Below are 22,471 nucleotides of genomic sequence, written 5' to 3'. Positions count from 1 at the left end.
CGTTTATGGTATCTCATAAAAAAATTCAATTGCAATTACACACGTAAATTATTTCCATAGAAACAAATATCTACTGACTTTTGTGATTTGTCCACTTTTAACTTAACTGGTTCTAGGTAATTTTTATCAGTAAAATCCACATGTGTGTTACAATCAAGAAGTAATTTATGATAATAAAATTTAACTTTCAACTGGTCACTTAATCATATTCAATTAAAATATTACTAGGTTACTATAAAAAGAATTATAATACAATGTTTACCAAACAGTATTTTTAACATCATTGTAACCATCAATTATCAATTAATTAATTACCGATTTTACGATTGAAACATCCTTTTTATAATGTTTTACATTTTACAGTTAAACTTTCCCTAATGATACTTTTTTCAATAATAATTTTGAAAATCTTATTTCAGTCAAGTTCTCCACAAAATCAAGACAGGAAGCGTCCTCTAGGGGGCGAGTTTGCAGGAAATACATTAGGTGATTTCCTTGGAAGCAGAGGAAATGAGATTAGAGGTTTGGGATCTGCTATAGTAACGGTTACGTAGACAAGCAATACGTAAGGCAACTTAGACAAAATGCGCATTTGAATTGGTCTGATCAAATACTACCCATGGGGTTTTTTTAAACTTGTATATTTTTTCTCGGAGCAGATAATATGTTAAGTCTCAATTAAGTTGTTATACTAAAATTATGTCTTAAATTATTTAATCGCAGATATAATGTTTTTGAAGGGTCCTACTTCAAGATAAGCGCATTTTTGTGCAAAGTACTGTACTAGATTTATTGTCGATAACAAACCACCTGTCGCATATTACTATAGTAAATAAAAGAAATCTGCAGCTCCTTTCAAAACTTAAGGTTAGCCTTCAATAACGTAACCATTGAAATACGTAAGTGTATAATCAATATTTTGTTGAGTTAAGCTGTAAAATGAAATAAAGAATGAATATTATGCAAAACAAATAATTTATAGAGAATAAAAATGGAGAACTAATGAAATTACCTTCAGTAGAATTGTTTACATGGTTTTGATAAGTTTGTATGGTTCACATGTAAAACGAGACCACGGCTCAATCAAGTATGAGTTTTGTTTCCTAATTCATGTGTTGAATAATTAGAATATTGTTAAAGAGTGATATATCGCTAGTATTGCATATGACGTCGATATTCTATCATAACAATGATTTTTTTTTCAATACAATAGTATTAAGTTATGGCAATGAAAAAAAAAAACCACGATCAGCAAGAGAAGCTTCCGTGGTGAGAAAACAAATTAATGAAACTTGGCTGTTTGCACGGTTGTAATTGTGTGAGATACAACCTCTTCTAATTACGCTGTGTAAAATAATAAACACGAGTGTGACGTCTTTGTTTCAATGTGTTAACGTGGGAAATGTAACTAATTGTCTAAGCTTTAGTTTATATTTGCATTACTTTTGTACTCGTATACTTAACCCTTTTGTATTCTTTGTCTCGCTATTCTATTTACTTGATTGAATATTTATTATTGTGCTTTGTAAAGCAAAACCAGGATTAACTATTCTGAGCAAAAGTTGTTAAATATTAATGTTCACATTTTCCAACGCTTTGACAAAATAACCAATATTAAAAGCCAAGTTTTTCATAAATGTTTGACGTTTACGAGCATGTCACAAACACTGACTGCCAGAGAGATTGATAGCTTTGAGTTTTATTTGACGTTTAGAGCAGATTCTAAATGTTATTTCAGTGACGTAAGATTAAATCATATTAACTTGTTTGTATTCATTGAGGGAGGGTTGTTCGTAAAATTAAATTCTAATATTTATTTGTATTTGGCCGTTTTTAATATTTAGTAAAGTTTGAATATTCCGTTTTAGTTTAATATGGGTTGCATTTTCAAATAAATCATCCTAATAACCTAAAAATAAATGTGAAAGTTTGTGTGTTTGTTCGTTTGTTTGAAGTTCAATCACGCATTACGTACTGGTCGGATTTGGCTGAAATATGGCATTATGATAGCACAGATTCCAGATTAACATATAAGCCTATTTTTTTCTAAAAAATCCTTTCGGGCTCCGCTCCATTGGCTCAGGAATTTCTCATGTTTACCTTATGATTTTTAATATTTAAAAGGAATTTATTATTTTGAGAGCAGTTTCAACTAGACAAGTTGGTTCTATGATATTCAATAGCATTAACATGTTACAAGGTTTACCAACAGGGTGAAGCAATATTATTTTTTCGCATATATGACAACAGCTAATTTTAACTAGCAGCAACAAAAAGCTGTAATAAACAATGAGAACTGTCAAAGTAAGATTGTTTACAGTTATTTTTATGTTTTAATTTAATAATTGGCTACAAGCATAACACAGAAATACTTGGCATGTGTTTGAAAATGACGCAATGGAATATGACGCAAAGCTAGACTACAGACAACACAAAATATTAAAACTGTACCGGATGTACAGAGAGTAATGACATTTTTAGATAATGAAGAGAATAATGAATATTTGTCTTGCACATCACAATCATGTAGAAACAATAGAAATCTGATATTGTAATCATACATTAAAGCTACAGATACTTTGGACCTGCGGCAGTTTACAAAAATTTCCCCCCCCAAACCCCGCCCTTAACAACCCTCCCCCCTTAAAATCTATCGATTTGCGAGACTGTAAAACTGTTTTATAATTCTTGTGTATTCGTTTTGGGATTTGAATTTGGTAGGTTATGTGTGTGTGAGGTTAAACGTAGATAAACCCTTAACCAGGAAAGTTCCTGCATTTTTAAATACATTTGTTTATACATTTTTGTAAGTTTTTGAAAATCTAAGTATGATTTCGCTTTATTTCAGTAGTGAGATTGTGGGCTGATTTTGAGATTGTTTAATGGACACAAGAATAGCGTGAGACACAACATTTACCACCAATAATATTTTGTATCTATAATTTGAGACTGATTATCACAAATAGTTGGATCCAGTTTCTTGTAATCCAAAACCATTACATTCCTCAGGAAACCAACAAATATTCACTCAATCAGCAAGCTATGTGATCTGTATATTTTCCTCGTCGATCGTAGCTCATCAAGTGATTAGGGTGAGGGCATTTCGCATGTGGGTTTTAACCAAACATTTGGGTTTGGTTTGTGTATAGGCCTACTATAAATAAATGTTATTGCTAATTATAACTTGTATCTGATATCACGATATCCCTCTAAAATTATAAATAATTTTGTGTAAACTATTCGAAACTAGTTGAAAGATTTGTAACCCAAAGCAAACCTTTTTTGGCTCATAAATTTTCACATAGGCTATACACTAAAATCTGATCTCGTTAACGAACACCAACACCGAAATAGCCATTAGGAAAAAGAATAATACGTTATGCTTTTGCATAACTATAACATACAACCCAGATAATTTTGACCGTCGTAAATGAATACAACACAACGTTGTTTAACTTATGGTATTAGTGTTTTGTATGTGAAAAACTCAATACGACAGCGAAGGGATGAGTCTGCAATCACCACACTGTACGCTACATCGTTAGCTCCTTAATCCCTTCATCATTCGAGTATTTCCTGTCTGTCTCTCTACCCAGTGTTTTTGTAGTTCGGTTCTCATTTTTGTTTCAAAAATATTATTTGTTAACAAGAGAATGCTGTCATACAATTTGCTATGTATAATACTAACCCAGATTGTATTATGTAATTTTGACATTGTGTATTTTCTGATCTCAACATCACATTGATCGTTAAACATTAGCTAGTGACGGAATAGATCACGTTTTATACTATTAATTAAATATAATATGATTTTAATAAATAAAGGCCTTTAAAAAAAAAACATATTTAAAAACATAAAAGCACGATTTTGGCAGATGTTCTATATTCGTTGTACACAATGTCTACACAATAGATTTTTTCACGAATACTACTAATACGATCAAAACATTGATTTTTGGCTAATTTACATGAGGAAACAGTCAAAGTTTTAGTATTGATAATAATTTAGACATATAGTTACAAAGTTGTACGGTATTATTATATATTTAAATCTCGCCACTTGTGAAGTCGTCGGTTTCTGTGTTCATCTCGACTGTCAAGGGATCAACCTGGGAACTAAAACGTTTCATGAATATTAAACTCTCATTTTTCGGTCACAGGTTTATTAAAACGTTTGTCCCAAACATTTTGTAAAACTATCTGAAAAACCTAGAATTTGGCAAAGGTAGAATTATGACTTCAAGTTTTTTGACCTTGTTAATAAACTCTTGTAAGATTTGGATTGGAAGAAAAATTTAAAGTTTGAAGTATGAATAATGGTTTTATCATAATATTTGTATTGAAAGAAAAACAGATTCTTTCAGTCATAACCCTTTATATAAGATTTTTTTTGCTTTTTGTTAGACTAATGTAACAGCTAAAATATGCATTTATAAAGAATATTTCGTATAAATATTTACTTCGATAAAAGTAATAACCTTATTATCCTATTAACTAATTAAATAATTAATTATACTTGAATATAAGTTAATGGTTAAAAAATAATGATATATACAATATTACAAAAACTTCTGGTAATCTAGATTATAATACACTCTTAAGGGTATGAAATAAGTACTGTATAACCAATTCTGATTAGTTTAAATTAAATGTACAAGAAAATGTTTAAAATTATGTTAAATAAATACAATCTACAAGATAAAACTATTTTGCTATCCCTAAGAATGTTTTTGTACGTTTTTCACATACACTACATAGTTTTACAAGTAAGACATTAAAATTTCGAGATAAATATTCTTTAGGCAGTTAAAACGAATTCAAGCAGAAATTGCTCAACTAAAACATCTCGCTTCTTAGAATCATATTTCATTCTTAAATCTCTATTATTACATTCGCAAACAGCTTGAAACTTGAGACGTAACTTGTAAACTTCTGGTTTCCAGCAATTATTCACGTCTTGTTAAACCGATGTTTTATAATTTCTAGCTTTATGTAAATGTTTGTTGTTGTAATCAAAACTTGTGTTAACACTAGTTACGATTATTAAGCTTTAAAACGCATAAGATGGGTGTATCTTAAGAAAAGTTACACACCTAACAGTTATATGTGTAACGTTTATTGAGCGTGCAATAGTTTATATAAATTATTACTAAACTACCTCTATGTATATTAAAGTTTTAACTTATACGTGATAAATAAAACACATCACTAGCAGGAATATGTCCCCGGCTTCAAAACCAGTTTTGCAGTTCCGAAATTAATTTTTCGTAATAATCAGGGAAAGATAATTTTCATAGCAATGCAAAAACCACACAGACTTAGAATAATATTTTATGGTTTTAAATCATAAAATATGATTCTATAGTTTATAAATCCTCTTTAAAGATGTCATTGCATATGTTTGCAGTTTATTAAAAGTCGGACGTTTAAAAAATATGTCTCGTAATCAAATAATGCATATATTAGTGCCCCTATACGAGCAACCAGTCTAGCTCCAGTAGTATAAATGTTGTATACATTTTCCGGAATTTAAAAAATCTGAAATTAGGTATGATGCCAGCTTTACATACATTATTACTTGTTTCAGTGAAAAAAATGTCGTACTGTTTATTGTCAATCCTTAGTAATTTTCATGGTACAGTAATATTTTGAGCCATTTGGTCCAGTATTGACGTTGTGGGAACAGATGTTGAATATTAACGAGTTGGAGACTGGAAATCGTTAAATTGCAAGTGAATGGATTTAAATAATTGGAATATCTCATAGTTAATAAATGCTGCTAAACAATAAATAACATGGTTCGTGAGTAAAATATACATTGAAAACATTGTTGGAGTCCATTTGAAACCAGTAAGTGCAACTCAAACAATATAGTGGTTCATTTATTGATGGTTAGTAAGTGCTTCCAAAACAGTAACCCACGAGGGAATATAGAGGCATATAAAACGTTATACATTACAAATGAATAAGTATTGTATACACAAATACAGTTGGTAGTACATAAACATTATTTTCATAGCCATTATAGTCATAATGTTAGGCATTTTATATGTTTAATGGTTCAAAATAGCTAACATATTTCCAATTAATAAATTACTAAAATATAATTTTGGTTAACAAATATTCCAGATTGAAAACAGTTTTGTTCGTTAACATGATATATGTCTGACAGAAATCAGTTTTAATGATGAATGTCCATTTTCTCATTGTTATTTTTTTTTATAAGGGGTTAATATCAGAAAAAGATAACAAAACAACTGTGGCAGAGGAATTACTAATCTTACTAAAAACTATGTATATTATTGGGGTTACTGTTGTCAAAAATTATTGCTTTCCTCATGCATATAAGGAATAAAATGTTTACTGGGTGATCACTAGGCAAAACTGCGGATATATTCTGTGTATCAGGTATATTAAAATATTAGTCTTGAGCTTTACTAAGAGGTAGCCGTCTATGTGTCACCCCGACAACCCATCACTTCTAAGCGATCCATATAAGTTCTCGAGACACAGTGACTTCAATCTGTTATCCTTCAAGTCTGAAAATGATTCTTTCTGTATGATCTCAAACACCTTCTTGGCATTTACTGTTTCATCTTTGACAAGTGCTCCAAGTTCTATCTTCTTGAGTTTTTGAATCATTTCTACTTCTTAAACCCATATTCAGAGAAGCTAGTTATATCTTGAAAAATAAAGGTAGCAATCCACAAACATTTCTGAGTTCAACGCAAATTTGATTAATTAAACATTTTGTTAAAACTAAAGTAATAAAAGTTACACAGTAACAATTAGATTTACAGTGCCTGGATGTTCCAAAAAACCTTTGCTCTTTTCTTCCTCCAGACCCATTAAATAAATTGCATTCAAAATTTGATTTCACAATATAATTGACAGTATCCGATTTTAAAGTGGGACAGCAAAACACCGATTTCACAATCCACTGACGGATATAACACCCAACGTTTGCTGATTGTACCACGTGACTTGTTAGTGTAATTAACACAACACGTGTGCTTGCTGCAGGGAATGCAATTATATGATTTACAGCGTTGTACAATTTAAAATATACACTGTATATTAATGAAATGTATAATGTACGATTGTAATTCAAAGTTACTTCAATTTTAAGGTAAAATGCATGAATAATTTCCTATTACTCGGTGCTTTAACTACACCACGTTTCTGTTGGAAAGTTAAAGTTTACTACACTTTTTTAACCAGTCTATCTGTCCTAATATAGTCCATAGATTTTTCAAACAAAAGTATTATTATCTACCTTAAAATATTACTTATTTCTTCCATCAAGCGATTGAAAGATGCACGTTACATATCGAATAATTTATAACGTTTGCAATCAATGTATATTTTCTTTAAAACTTTAAGGGTAATTATTTAATACAAATAAAGTGAACAACCTTTCTGCTAGATGCTAATTATGTTTATTCTTTTAAAGACCAAATTGATAAAAAAAAACAATTTTTCTTGTCGTCAAAGAGAGAAAATAGAGCACATGTTTAACATGAAAATATTCTTTACCATACAGTTCTATTTGGTTGATCAATAGACTGATTCAATGATGTATTGTCTGAGTTCGGCCCCAAATTAAATTGGGTTTTGTTCACAATTGAATTTAAAAACGATGCAAACATATTGAATACTTTTATGAAAGCTTCATACAATAAAAGTTAGATTCGAAGTTTACGATTGAATTTAGTTTTGTATTGATCTCAGGTCGTTTTGGATAAACATTAACAGTCAATCAGCTAGCGTACAATTTTTAACAACTACGAGATGCTACAACTTATATGGATTTTCCAAGTAATGGGTCGAATTGGTTTACGAGTATGTGGGGAAAAAACTTTATTTCTCGCTAATACTACATAAAAGTGTATTGCACGGGGTATATAATATGACTTAACCAGGGGAAAAGTGTATGTACGTTTCGTTCTCCTGCAAACGTAAAAAATAATTTTCCTACATTCAATTGCTATGATAGTTGCTTCTATATTCAACGAAAACGTATTCAGGCGTAATTTTGTACTAGACTAAGTCATTACTAACAAACAAAAGTTTCTAAAAACATTCAACGTAACTAAGAGTTAGATAATACACAACAAAGTTTCTCACAAACTCTGCTCACTATTGTTTGTGGACTCCTTCTTAATCGTGCCTTTGATGCCTGATTTAATGCCTAATATTTTAACACCTCCATAAAACACTTAGTAAGGATTGACATAATTAATTAGTTACTAAATATAATATTCTACCATATGGTTCTATAGTTAACCTAAAATTGAATATAAAAACACAATACCATTTGATAAACATAATTCTTTTAGTTGCGTATTAATTAAGTGTTGAAAAAAAGGTGGAAATTATTCCATAGCTGGAACTTGGTTTGACAACTGATTTAGTTATAAAGGGTTAATTGATCTCTTGATGACTGATAGTTACCTTCAAGTGTTCTGAGGTACGACCACACTTAAATAAACGTATCTATAGATTGCTACTAATCTACTTGCATAGTTAGGTCTATGATTTATGTCACGTCCTTATTAATTAATTATACAAGGAGTTTAAGAACACTGTATAAAATGAAACCTTTGTAATAATTTTAACACTCAGGTTATCGTTTTTTCAATAATCATTTTAAAAGTTCATAGCGTTTTGTATGATTTTACTGCTTCTTTAGAAGTATTATTTAGTGACCTAAATATTCAGCTAACATCTTACAGAGAATGTAACATCTAGAACGAAGGCAACCATTTGTAAACACAGCGACAGACTTAATATCCACATAAGCTCCCAATAAATGTTCTGCATTTGCCAAAGGATCCCTTACGCTTGGCTGAATATTTCAAATATATAACAGACTCAAGACTAGTTACGATTTGAATCTTTTTATAGTGGATTTTGTTTTGTTAGGTATAAGAAAACAGTATAATGATAATAATTATTTCAAATATCGTCTGCTCTTTTGATTAATGTTCAATTGATTCAAAATTTGGAGTAGAAATAAAATTGTGTTAAAATACCCTACTTAGGCCTATATAAGTATTTTATGTGTTAGATTAAACAAAATTTTGGTCTTAATAATTTTATCAGACCAGTAATTTGACCATTTTGATACCGAGAACAGTTATTTTCTTTGATTGTCACAAAACTCTCCCTGGGTTTCAAAACACAATTAAAACCCCATCGATACAGTTTGTGAAAATGGAACCGAAAATGTCAGAAGCCAATTGAAATTTACAAATGAATGTAGAGTTAATTGGCATTTAAGTTTGTCTTTTCCCCAGTGCTTTATCGTTCATGTAATCATTGAATAGAAGTTTCCTGGTTACAAATCAGTCTTAAACATCGCGTCCTATTTACCAAAGAGTTTGTCGGGAAACAATGGGACAATTTGCAAAATATTTTCATGTATACATGTATTTTTGTATACAATCTATGCAATGTACTATGTGACTAATACAGCTGAAATGTCAAATTCGGTAAATACTTTTTATCAAATACATAAGAAATACATTTTAAGTATAACACCATAAACGCTACGTCAGTGGTGGCGTTTCTTGCTGATAACGGTGGTTTGAGAGCGGAGTGCGGTCAGACAATATCATAAGATCATAAGATAGCACTGCATCCGTCACCGGATTGTCAATCTGACTAATACCGTAACATTAATTTACTGTTCTTTAAACACCACACTGATCTAGTCGATCTAGTCTTCGGTGACGGACGTTTTAGGTAAAAAAATATGAGAAGAAACTGTAAAGTGGTATTCTAAGACAGCTTTTTGCAGATATAAATCGTTTTACTTATTCATCGGTACTAACCAAAAACTGGTATAGGGAAATGTTAATCTGACATACAGAAAAGGTATTATAATAATTTTACCAGGAAAAATCATGTGTAAATAGGATAGCGGAGACCCATTACAAATCAATAGATATCCCATATACAGAAACAACGTTTATGAGTGATTTTGCCACGTGACATGTTAAAATAAATCAATCCAACAAATGTGAGTAGTTTAGAATGAAATAATCTCCTGTTCGTGGAATAGCAGCTATTACATTTATAGCCAATCTTTTTCATAGGGAAATATTGAATCGCTTAAATTGAACGATTTTAAACCCCAAAACCCATAAAATAGTTAAATGCCTAACAAAATATATCATTTATGGTTATAATTAATACTAAACTGTATAGTGCTGCCTCTGGTAGAGTATCTATCTAGAGGTTTCCGAAACCATAAGATATTGCCTTAAAATGATCGATATAATATATTGGAGTTCAAACAATAGACGTGTTCTATTTTGATGTAGAATGTTTTTTTCATTAGCATCATACAGCAGAACCTCTATTGACATTGAGACTTCTAATCAGTCAGTCTAATCAATGCTATTTGGTGATATAGTAATTTTCTAAACAAAAGGTGATTTCAACATTTGAAGTTTCTGATTTGAACATTTGTTTCCATTATATTCGTTTTTACTCATCCAAAACAACGTTAGATAAAATTATTATTTATCCGATAAATTATTAGAGTGACAAAATTAGTTTAAATATTAGGTTAAAACAGAAAAGTTAATATGATGAAACTATTTATAAATTTATTAAAAATATTACCTCTCTCGATAGTCTGAGTTTAAAGACGTAGGATGTTAATAGTATGCCTATACATTGAAGTATCCGCTTCCTAAGACATAAGTGTACTGCTTCCACTTTGGTATTCATCATACACCTTAGATGCCAAGGCAATTTTAAATTTTATTATATAAAACTATGATTTTTAACAAATTAAAATTTGTTTGCGCACAACCTTTAACTAGTCCATAGACTGCAACAGATTTAAAAATGACCATGCAAATAAACTATTGAAATATTACTTGAATGTTTTTAACACTTTCCTACTGCACCCAATTTACCATAGAGGATGCCGAAACTTTGGTTAGACCTGACACTCTACACAACCCTTGATCTTTCATCCTCTGTCTTTGATAACACTAAAATGTAGTTAAAATTAGCGTTCCTCTTGAACCAAAGTAAAGTATTTGGGTTTATAATAAGTTAAGACTAAGCCAATTAAACATACTCACGTTCAATGCCAAATATAAGACATTCCAATGTTATTCTGATAGCTAATAGTCCTACGCATAGGCACCTGCAAATGTAGGCTAATACCATTGTTTACAGTTTCAAATTAAAATTTAAATATATTTAATATATAAATCACGGGGGAGCGAGCTGGTGTAGTGGTTAGAGCGTGGAACTCCGGTTCCTGGGGTCCCGAGGTCAAATCCTGTCAAATCACCAATGGAATTTATATAAGTGATAATGCCGTAACCACTAGGTCTAGCCTGAAGTAATGTAAAAAACAATTCCGGGCTCGTGCCTAGCGTCCTAGGACAAAAAAAGAAAAATTATAGAAATCCAAACAGCTTGGCCTCACCAGGGTTAAAGAAAACTTGTGGGCGAGGTCCAATTGATGCATAATGCCAACAAACAAAAGTTTACATTTATTCCTTTTTTTCTAGAACAAAGATTCCTAAATATACTATTTCTTTAAAAGGGGATTCAAACATTTTTGATTTAAATAATGTTAAACTCAATGATTCGTTTTCATATATAGAACGTAATACAAAACTAACTTAGTGTCGGTTATTGGGTCATCTATAACCTAAACATCATGTAAGGACAAAATTAAAAACGTAGTAGCTGTTTACACTTCAATCGTGCATTGTTGAAATATTTAAAAACATAAAAGTTATCAACTTCCAAGCAAAGTTCAGGCCGAAAGTTCTATAGTTATTGCAGCAGTTTGTTTGGGGAGTCATTACAACTAGTTGGGTAGTTGGTACAACAGATGTTACTCATCTGTGGAATGGTAACATATTTCTACTAGCGGCATTACTTTTGCTGAAGTACTGGGTATTTGTCTTTCAAACATAAAATACCTTACTTATTTTATTAAATAGCTATTTTGTACATTAAAACTTTGTTCAATCTATCAATTGTTATAAAAATAGACGGTTTTTTTATTTTATTGTAAAATTGTTTAATCATTTATTTGACACTATGGAAGCTAATTGTTAGTTTGCTCTAAACTACTAATTGTATCCAATTAGAAATAGTTTGTTAAATGTCTCTTCCATTGAAAATAGTAATATTTAACTAGGTGTACAATGCAGTTGTCTGCTTGCATTATTGAGCGGAGCTAGCATTAATCCAATACTTTTCTAAAGTCAACGGCACATCTGTTTCTCGTAAATGAGATTAAATACTTGCAGTATCCAATGTCAATAATCTATTTGATTTACATAAATGGAATGACTATTTGCAGTATTTAAATCCAATTATAAGTCTGGTTCACGTAAATGAATTATCTACTTACAGGAACCAAAGTAAAATGCCTATTTGCAGCATCCAAAGTCAATGATACGCGTGGTTCACTTAAGTGGAGTGGAATGTATATTTACAGGTTCTAAAGTCAATGATACGTCTGGTTCACGTAAACGAATTGTGTACTTGCAGTATCTAAACTTAATAGTACATTTGGTTCACGTAAATTGTTTTCTTCCAGTATCATGAATCAATGATACACCTGCTTCACATAAATAAGAAATCTACTTGCAGTATCCAAAGTCAATGGTCGATTTGGTTCACACAAATAAGATACCTTTTTGCAGTATCCAAAGCCAATGGTAGGCTTACTTCAGGTTTATTTAAATGGAATGTATATTTGCAGTATCCAAACTCAATGGCATTTTGGTTCACGTAAATGAATTAATTGACTACTTGCAGGATCCAAAGCAATGGTTCATTTGATTCACATAAATGAAGTGCCTATCTGCTATATCCACTGCTATAAGTCAATGGTACGTCTGGTTTACGTCAATGGATTTTCTACTTGCAGTAAACAAATTCAATTGTAGGCCTATATATTTGGTTCACGTAAATGGAATGGCTATTTCGATTAAGTTAATGGTGCATCAGCCTTATTCCGGCAACACTAATTATTATTGGTTATTCATTTTGTAATAAATTATGCTCAATGATATTAATCCGATCGTTATTCCCTTTTTCTCTGTACGGTATTTGTAATGTACTATTTAGATGATTCGTTGACTAACATATGTTGCGACTCTTGTTTACCTTTTTATTATCTCGCAAATAATGTCATGGCAACCAATTAACCCATAAGGCCCATGTTAAATTTCCAAAATTTTAAATTCACGTAGGGAAAAGCCCTGTGGTCCGATTTGTACCATTTCAGATTTATACCTTCCCATGGTTGGTTACTATGATTGTGCAAAATTTGGTGCAGATCGCTTCAGCCATTCAGGAGGAGTATTTGTAAAGCAAAAGCAGGAGTGTAGTATAAGAGCTTCGCTTCGCTCCGCTCAATAAAATAAAATAAATAAGTGGTTAAAGCGAAGTTATTTCGATTCACGTTTTGTCAATGTATAAAAAGGCAATTTTTGGAAATTACCGTAATCCTTGGGGAAAGAGTATATAATATACATTCTTCCCTTTTAAATTCATAATATTATATAAACATAAAAACATATAAATATTACTTATCAATGTATCTTGTTCAAAAACAGACTAATCTTTGTAATTAATTATTTCAGCCTTGGTCAATGTAACAAAATCCAACTATATTTATTTATCAATGGTCAATGGCCATGGAGAGTTAGTTGGTTGTAAATCCTTTATTAGTATTAATGAATCAAACCATTTACATATCCTTCATTATTAAGCTATCCGTTGGTATATTATAGTGTAAAGGCTCGAATGTATTATTCATGAAATTATGAAACAGTTTTTCTTTTTATATAACAAATATATATAGGTATTTAATAATATTTTCATATCATATTTTAACACTTATGTAATTTTAAGTTCACTAACGGAACGTTATAGGAGGTTTTATTAAAGTTTAAGATAATTTGGATCAGTAAAACTAAAACCCTTATGATTCTAAATGTAACTCAGGTAGAGAGTGCTTTCCACAGAACAAATGAAGAGTTATGGAAAAGTGAAAAGGAAAACAGTGTTTCTCTTTCCTTTGGAATGTGAAGTACAACTCAGGTAGAAAATACATTAGGAAAGTTTTGTATACGAAGTAACCGCTTTACAAAAGGAAAATTGTATCTTTCTAGAAAATGTCCAGGTGTAAAAAAGAATGGTGAAGTAGAAAGAAAGGTTATTTTTTAATTGAAGTAAATACAAACAAATTCTTATTTAAACACCAGTTTCTTAAGGGTTTACTTAAGATATCTCTGAGGTTTTTGCTTCATTAAAAGATGCATGGCTCACTTGGTTGGTTTAAATATTAGGAAAGCGTTATTTGGGTTTCCTCAAGAGTTTACATTCATGTAAGATTTACTTCTTGCACATGCTAACTTCTGACGATAAAACTTCAATAGACTTTTAATATTTGTCGTTATTAATGTTATAATGCATTTTTAAGTGTTATGCATTAGTTGCGTTTATGTTATTATGCTTAAATTTAAATTCACTTTTACATAGTGTATTAACAGTAGTTTTGTGGTAATAATTATTTATTCAAATGTAAAATCACTCAAAACTATTTTTTTATACACAGCAAACCTTTGAACGAATGATTAGGCAGCATAATGGTTTTCTAAAACAGTAATGTGAATACTATTTAATTGGTTACATGTCTTGAGTAATAATTTCCTAGCTTTCATATAAAATTAATTTATTTTGTCCAATTTTTTAATGACTCAACGTTTACTCCGTGAAAACTAGTAAATTGTAATAATAAAAAATCGTAATTAGATTAATGTGGTAACTCTGAACCCCAATGCAACAGACGTGTGGGTATATTTTACTGTGGCCAATAAACATAATCCTTGGGATAAAAACCTTATTTGATACATAATATGAATGGATTATTAAGTATATAATTTTGAATATTTGTTATGTATTATTGACTTAGCTGATTGAGGTAAACATCCTATCAGTATGGATCAAATATAGACGGGAGAACGAAACCGAAACACAAGCATTATAATAAATTTAACATGATGGATTAAACCACACAAATAGAGAGCTAATGTAAATTTTCTGTGAGTACAGATAACTTTCTGTGATACAGATGTTGCTTACTTAAAAATACGGTGCAGACATATCTAACAGAAATAAACACTGACAAGTGAGCTCAGCAATAACTTTAAAATGAGTCGGTGGATCAGTTCAGTAACTGCACATTCATTTATATTATACAACTCTTACATGGGAAAATATGTATGATCTCATGTCCTCTTCATGGTAACATAAATGTTATAGATATTGAAAAACCACCCATCAACGCAACATGTTTGTAATAATACATGTAAATTTGAGTATAGTAAACAATTCATTTCAATAGTTACATAAATTTTAACAAATATCATATTCATTATGAATAAATAGAATACAGGATGTCTATTGTCTAATACAAATTAGAAAGCATAAGAGTTATTACTCTGTCGATCTTTTTTAGTGTTTAAAACTGAAAAATCCCTTAATGCAAAGCAAGCGTGCCTTATAACGTTATGACAGCATAATTCAGTTTTTTATGGATTTATAGATTTGAGAGCCTTTAATGGGTAAAATTAACTTTGTTAATAAAATTAGGATTTGTATTCTTTGATTTGAAAACAATAATATTCCATATAACAAAAAATAAATTATAATAAAAGTCATGTAACAAAAAAAACAACACAAAACAGTTATTGCATGTTTATGCTTTATATCATTTATAAATTTTAAAATACAATAAACAATTAATAGAAAAAATTAGACTTGTAGGAAATTTGTTTTGAATTTCTTAGTTCGGTTGTCGAAAGAATTGTATTTTTATAGAGTCGTTGAATCTTACCAGAGTCTTCGACACTTGGATGCACGATGTTCAACTAAGTGTCTGTGGTGTGTACGTCATGTATAAACATATGGGTACATATTACCTGTTGGTAGCAAATGTTTGATAATTTTGACTAATATAATTAACGTTCAGTATTAGGATTATTTTGATGAACAGAAACAATTTCATTTTGATGAACAATGTCATTTAATTAAATTGTAACGCCTATAAAAAAATTAAAAACTATACAAATTAAATTAAACCTTCTACTTTTGGTTTATTCAGAAGGTATAGTTCTTGTTTGACCTTCATTAAAAAGTCAGCCACTTCAGACAACACAACCAAAGAGCTGATTGGATTTCAGCTGATTGCTTCTGCACTCGACATCTCTCAAGTTGGGACCACTAATCGGTTTATGGGCTAATTGTATCCAATTACAACAGATCCTTAATACATAAAATGTGAAACTCAATATTAGTGCGTACAAATTGTTCCATTAATGAAGTGCAGATTAAAATATTAAAAGTACTTAATTTAAAAAGGATCTATAAGTGTATAAAGTATTTATAAAACAATTTTTATTTCGGTTACCTAGTCGTATAACTTGATAACAAACTAATAGGATATTAGTTTTAATAGTTGTATTACATATATAAATATTGTTACTACGAATTATAGGAAATAAACATAATTTACGATAAAAAGCTGAACAGTTACGATACCGATGATATTTGTTAAGGTTTCTATCCAACCTTTTTACATATTATATGAAACCACAAAAATATATCTGTTCATATTTTTAGATTTTTAGAAAGCGTAGTTAGAACTTGTGGTGGTAAAGTTGTAAAAAATATTTAAAATCCTTATATCATTCTAGTTCTTAATCTCATAATATTATATTATTATGTTACAAAAACTATCAAAGTTCCGGGGAAAGGTAACAAAGTACGCTGTAGGAAGCGGATATTTCAACGTAGATGGCGATATTAGAGTGTAAATCACTGCGATCTCCGACTTGGACTTGCAACAGAGATATTGCATTTCACCAAGTGTTATTATCATTCATAGTAACAGTTTTTATATTTAAATTTTCTATTCCAACAAATAATATAACATTAAATTACTATTAAAGAACATTGATTCATGAAAGGTTGACATAAGCCAGAACAATAATGATAAAATGAGTCATTACTATTTGTCTACCTTTAGGTTTTTTTATAAAAATACATAATGATCCTGTTTAGTAACAAAGTGTAGTAAAACCCCTTCTTCGATATTACAAAAAAAGTTATTGTTTTCGTTCTAAAATCAATAGGGAATACTTCTTGGCAAATACATTTTAATACCCAAAATGAAAGAAAAACATAAATTAAAACACAAAACATGTAACATGAAAAGTGCCTTTACATATACAGAGTTGTATAATTCTAACCCAATAAAAAAATGTTTAGTTGTAACAAAATCTTGTAAGTTTTATCATAGTATAAAATTTATTAAATTTGATTGAATAAGGGTTTTATGTTAGCACTAATACTAAACATAAAAGTTATTCATTAAAAAAAACAACGCACTTTCCAACTTCATAGGTTTGAATATCGAGGCATTAACATTAAAGCGTATTAATATTTGAAGTAGATAATCAGTAAAATTGTACCTATTTAAAATATGTCACCTTAACGAAATTACAGTTCTTTTATTGGATCATTAAGACCACTATGTGATTTGGATACTCATGTTTATTACGGTACTAACATATAATATAAAACAATATAATTTTCAATTAGCAGTATGAAGGGGCACACGATGGGCATATTACAAAAGAAGATCTGTAAGTACAGGTATAAGTAGGCGTAGAAAATATGTTTTTGGAGAATACCTGACTGGGTATTTATCGAGCCCATCTAAGAGTTGCTACAACAAGTTTATGTAATCATGATAAAATAAACTTCATGTTTGTAGCTCAAATCACAGACAAATCTACCAATTAGAAAGCTACTCATACGTATGTTTGTGAATTTTATTCACATCGACTGTTAATGTTACACTTCCATTCTTAGCCGTAAAGTCCCTCTGTAGTTCACAACAGGAATGATTTACTAAAGGTCGTCTCCAACAGCGGAACCTGCAACCCTAAACCTGTCAGACTGATTTATGATACAAGACGGGAATGAAACATACGGAAATATGTTATTGGGATAGTACAGGGTAAACACACTAGCCTAGTTGTACACGACGTCGGGTCTCGTAAGAAATTATTATGTTGCTATTAGAGAGGGGTTTTTTAATAAGAAAATTTGTCATATTTAGGAGTACATTTTTCTATTTTTTAGATTTATTTGGTTTTAAGATGTGTTATGTAATACCAGGTGACCGGGCTATCAACATAACGAAGTGTCATCGATAATTAGTTACAGCCTAGCCTTCAGGACAAAAGCCATTATATCAATAAATTATTCAAGATGGGGACGCCACTATAATGCGTATATTAACTCATATATGAGTGGCGCGATTTTGTAATCTTGTTAGTTATAATTAGCCCTTTTAGTTTACATTTTATATTATCTCTCCTGCGTGTATAGAAACTATCAAAAATATAAGAAACTATTAGTTATCTAATCATCTTATATGGGAACGTAATCATGTGGTAGAGACGTAAAGCTCAGAATCGCATAAAGGCTGTTCTCAAAGCCACACAGTAAGAGTTATAGAACAATAGAACCAGAGATCTCATTGCATCCCTAAACACCATTTAATTTGATTCTTAGCCCAAATACTTACCCCATGGTCTCCAAGTTTCTTATTTTGCATGATTAAAACGTAGTTCAGCAGTTTACTTTGGGAAAAGACATTTTCATAAATATATCTGTTAATCGTCCTAATTTCTTCCACATGTATTATTGTAAAAGAGGCTCTACATTTAGATATTGTACTGAAAGAACATTTTTTTAAGTTCCAGATTTGAAAAATGCTACCTTTTAACCCATCACTTATTAAACTTTTCTTTCTCTTCATCTTTCCTGGACACAATGGTTACTCATTAGACTCTGAACTACCTAGAGGTAGAGTGGTGTCAGGATGATCCTTGGGGCTCTTTGTTGCTGTATTAGCATAAAATATATACATAACTCTCACAGCCTAAGTATAAAATTTATTTAGGTGTAACTAAGCTAGTCCTTATCCATACTTATTAGTAACAGTACTAAATAGTAAAAATAGCGTCTTCGATACATGTATGAAAGGGCAATACCTTTGAATATTATGGTCCATGGTATAACTATAAAGCAACGAAGAACAATATTTACTTTAGTGTTAGAAGTAAACATACTTGATTAATGACAGGATGGTATATAATCAATAATTCAGAACTAGTAAACCTTACTATAACAGACTTTGTTTTGTTACTGTTAAATACAGGAGACTACATTTAACAATGGGAGAGTGATAATGTATTGGTCCCTTAATCATATGGCCTGCTTTGTGTATTGTTCGGTGAATATAGCCCTTTATCTGGGGTTAGATTAACTTAATTAAAAGGTTAGGTAAATATGGAATTAAAAATTAAAACCAAATACAGAAACTGCATAATGCTATCTAACTTATGGATCTAGCTAGGGTTAGGATGATAATAACACATAATATGTAAAATAATATGTGTGAATTCAGTAGAACAATAAAGCCATTAAATTTAAAATATGGCTAATGATTCATTTCAAAGAAATAAACAAAACGAAATAAATTATGTAACACGCTGTTACTTTAATATCAAACCTTAAATTATTTAAGGTAGCTTGTTTGTTTATGAGAATGTAAATTTTCCGACACTTGCTTCAATAAGTTCCGCATTTGGCTCGCCTCGTATGTAAAACTAGATCCAACGTAGTATGTTTTCTGTGGCTTTACCTCTCTCTTGAAATTTGTTGTTTCTATGTTCAGTTTTTACCCACATATGATCCTTGAGCGCATACCGGAAAATGGTACTTTCGGTACTAGCAAAATAATATATACCATTTTAGATAACCTACCAATGAACAATCCTATTTTTAGTCTAAAGAAACCTAGCATGGATTTTATTCGAGACGATACCGTAATTGAAATCTTTTATGCTAAAATGTTTTACATGTATACTGATTCAATCTTGTTACTTGTAAATTTGTTAGATGTTTTCTGCGTTTATCCCGACTGTCAAGGGACAAATCCCTCACACACTAGCCGACGAAACAAAAATATTGGGGGGGGGGGAGGGATGCTGTCCTCGGAAATAAAACGGCTCATAAATATTAAACTTTCATTTTTGGTGTCTGGGTTGAGAAACTGTTTTCCCCATCGGAAATAACAAATTTTTGAAACCTCGAGGTGTGATGCACATTGCAGGTTAAGTTTTGTGAAAGATTGTTGAGAAAAAATTGCAGAATTGGTGTGGAGAGCAAAAAATCGTTTCAAAACAATTTAAGCTTTTAAGTTTACAAACTATAGGATCTATTGACTTTAACCATAAGTAGGGGTCCAAAAGTAAGTAGGCCTATACGTTTAGGTATGCGTGTATTAATTAAATAATTATTGTTGCAGTCTTTTTAAACATACATCAACGATATGTACTTATGTACTTAGATACTAGGTTGCTAAGCTAAATTTAAACCCTATGCCTGAATTTAAAGAAACTTATTTTTGAAAGCTAAGCGGTAAAATTACGTGTTGTTCCTAAAGTTAATGATGGATGTGTAGATTATTTCATACAGAAACAAAGAACCACATTATTCTCTTTCGAATTCTCTTCTCATATCATTGAACTCGAGTAGTCAAGTCGTGAGTGTTGCACGGGTAGCAATGGCTAGTACATTTATATACGTGTTCATGCTTTTTTTGCGAAACTGATAATTATAGTGTTGAAAGCTGTAGGATAAAGCCTCTATATTGTAGCCAAAACAACTTTAAAGGTGCCCTGTCTTTACTTACAAGATAGAAACATAGTTTTAAATTGGTTTCCCAATTCTTTTTGTATGTTCTCGAGTGGTTAAGTTCAAAATTGAACAATGACTTTTTGTAGGAAAAAAATACGAGATTACCAGAATGTATTACCTGAGGCAATTAATAATGATTCCACTAACGTTTGCTCAACTAAAACATCTCGCTTCTCAGAATCATATTTTATGTTTAAATCTCTATTATTACATTGCAAACAGCTTGAAACTTGAGATGTAACTTGTAAACTTCTCCTAGTTTCTAAACGCTCTTCGTTAAACCTCTTTAAGTTAACGTGGTATTGATACTTTTGAGACTCCTGTAATCCTTTTATGCTTTTAATAATCGTGACTATTACCATAGATTAAAACTCCTTTTATCTATGCCACTATTATTTTTTACTAAGGGCGTCTCTATTTATTATAGTTTTATTCCAAACCATGCTTTAAGAGTAGTGTGTATCCATTTTATATGAAAAACTCATTGGCATTCATTTTTAATAAAATGAATTTTAATTAAAACTGTCTTACCGTGCGATTTGGTCAATATCACTCTAAAATTTATAACTTTGAATATCATTTGATTATTTATAAGACACAAACCTCATTAACAACCTTAAGCAAATAACTGTTCTCTGTGTGGAATATTCCTATCACTTAGGAGAAAACTGTCAGAAGACTATTGTTCTGAAAATTTATTTTTGGAAGTGTTACCCGTATCCTTAATCCAAATATACTAACTTTTCTGGCAGCTTCTGAATGATATGTTCACTAAGATCTGATTGCTATAAAATATTAATGGATATTTTATAAAAAAAATCTAAATTTAAACTAAAACTATGCTTTCAATGGCACGAAAGTCATCAAATGCTTAAAGGAATTCTGATTTTAGTTTAAACATTAAATTATACATCAATATTTAATTATTTTATGGTACATTGTGGCTTCATTATTTCAAAACCGTATAAAAATGAACTTATTTGAATACAAATTTTTTAAACGTTCATATTTCAAGAAAGTTGTTGGTTCGTTGGTTGAACATCGCTTGATTATCTAGGAATCTTACTTTCATTAATGAAGAACATGCTAAAGAAGCACTAGGTTATCAAATCATAATTGATGTATTGTCCTACGTGAAACTATTCAAGTGTAACTACTCTATTAGTTATCGTCACAATGAAACATCCAAAATAAATACTACTAAGACGATTCAAATCAAAACCTTTTTAGAGAGATTTCCTACGATAAATGCCATTGTCCTCAAACGATGACTTGTGTATAGTATCTATACTTATGTTGTACGGATGAATATTTTATATAGAAATAGGATTGAAAACCATTTCCATGTAGCAGTTTCGTGGTAGTCGTAAATGATGCCATAAACAAGAAGTAAAGGTTTTTACGGCTTTTTATTCAGTTTTATGGTTCATCTAAAATTGTATCTGTTTTATAAATGATTGTTTTACTATGTCAATAACAGTTGGCTGGGTAAACTACCTTCTCTTCGAGTACCAAACTTCTTATCTGAACCTACTACATTTTAAATGAATATACACTTCTCTACTCGAATAAATAGTTTGAGGGCAATAAAGAATGCTTTGCTGAAAAATAAACATTACCACTTACCTATATATAG

This window comes from Macrosteles quadrilineatus, unplaced genomic scaffold (genome assembly GCF_028750875.1).
Source record: "Macrosteles quadrilineatus isolate MER2022 unplaced genomic scaffold, UCM_ALF_1.0 Scaffold_4__1_contigs__length_99947679, whole genome shotgun sequence".
Lineage (NCBI taxonomy): Eukaryota > Metazoa > Arthropoda > Insecta > Hemiptera > Cicadellidae > Macrosteles > Macrosteles quadrilineatus.
This window is presented reverse-complemented; position numbering follows the sequence as displayed.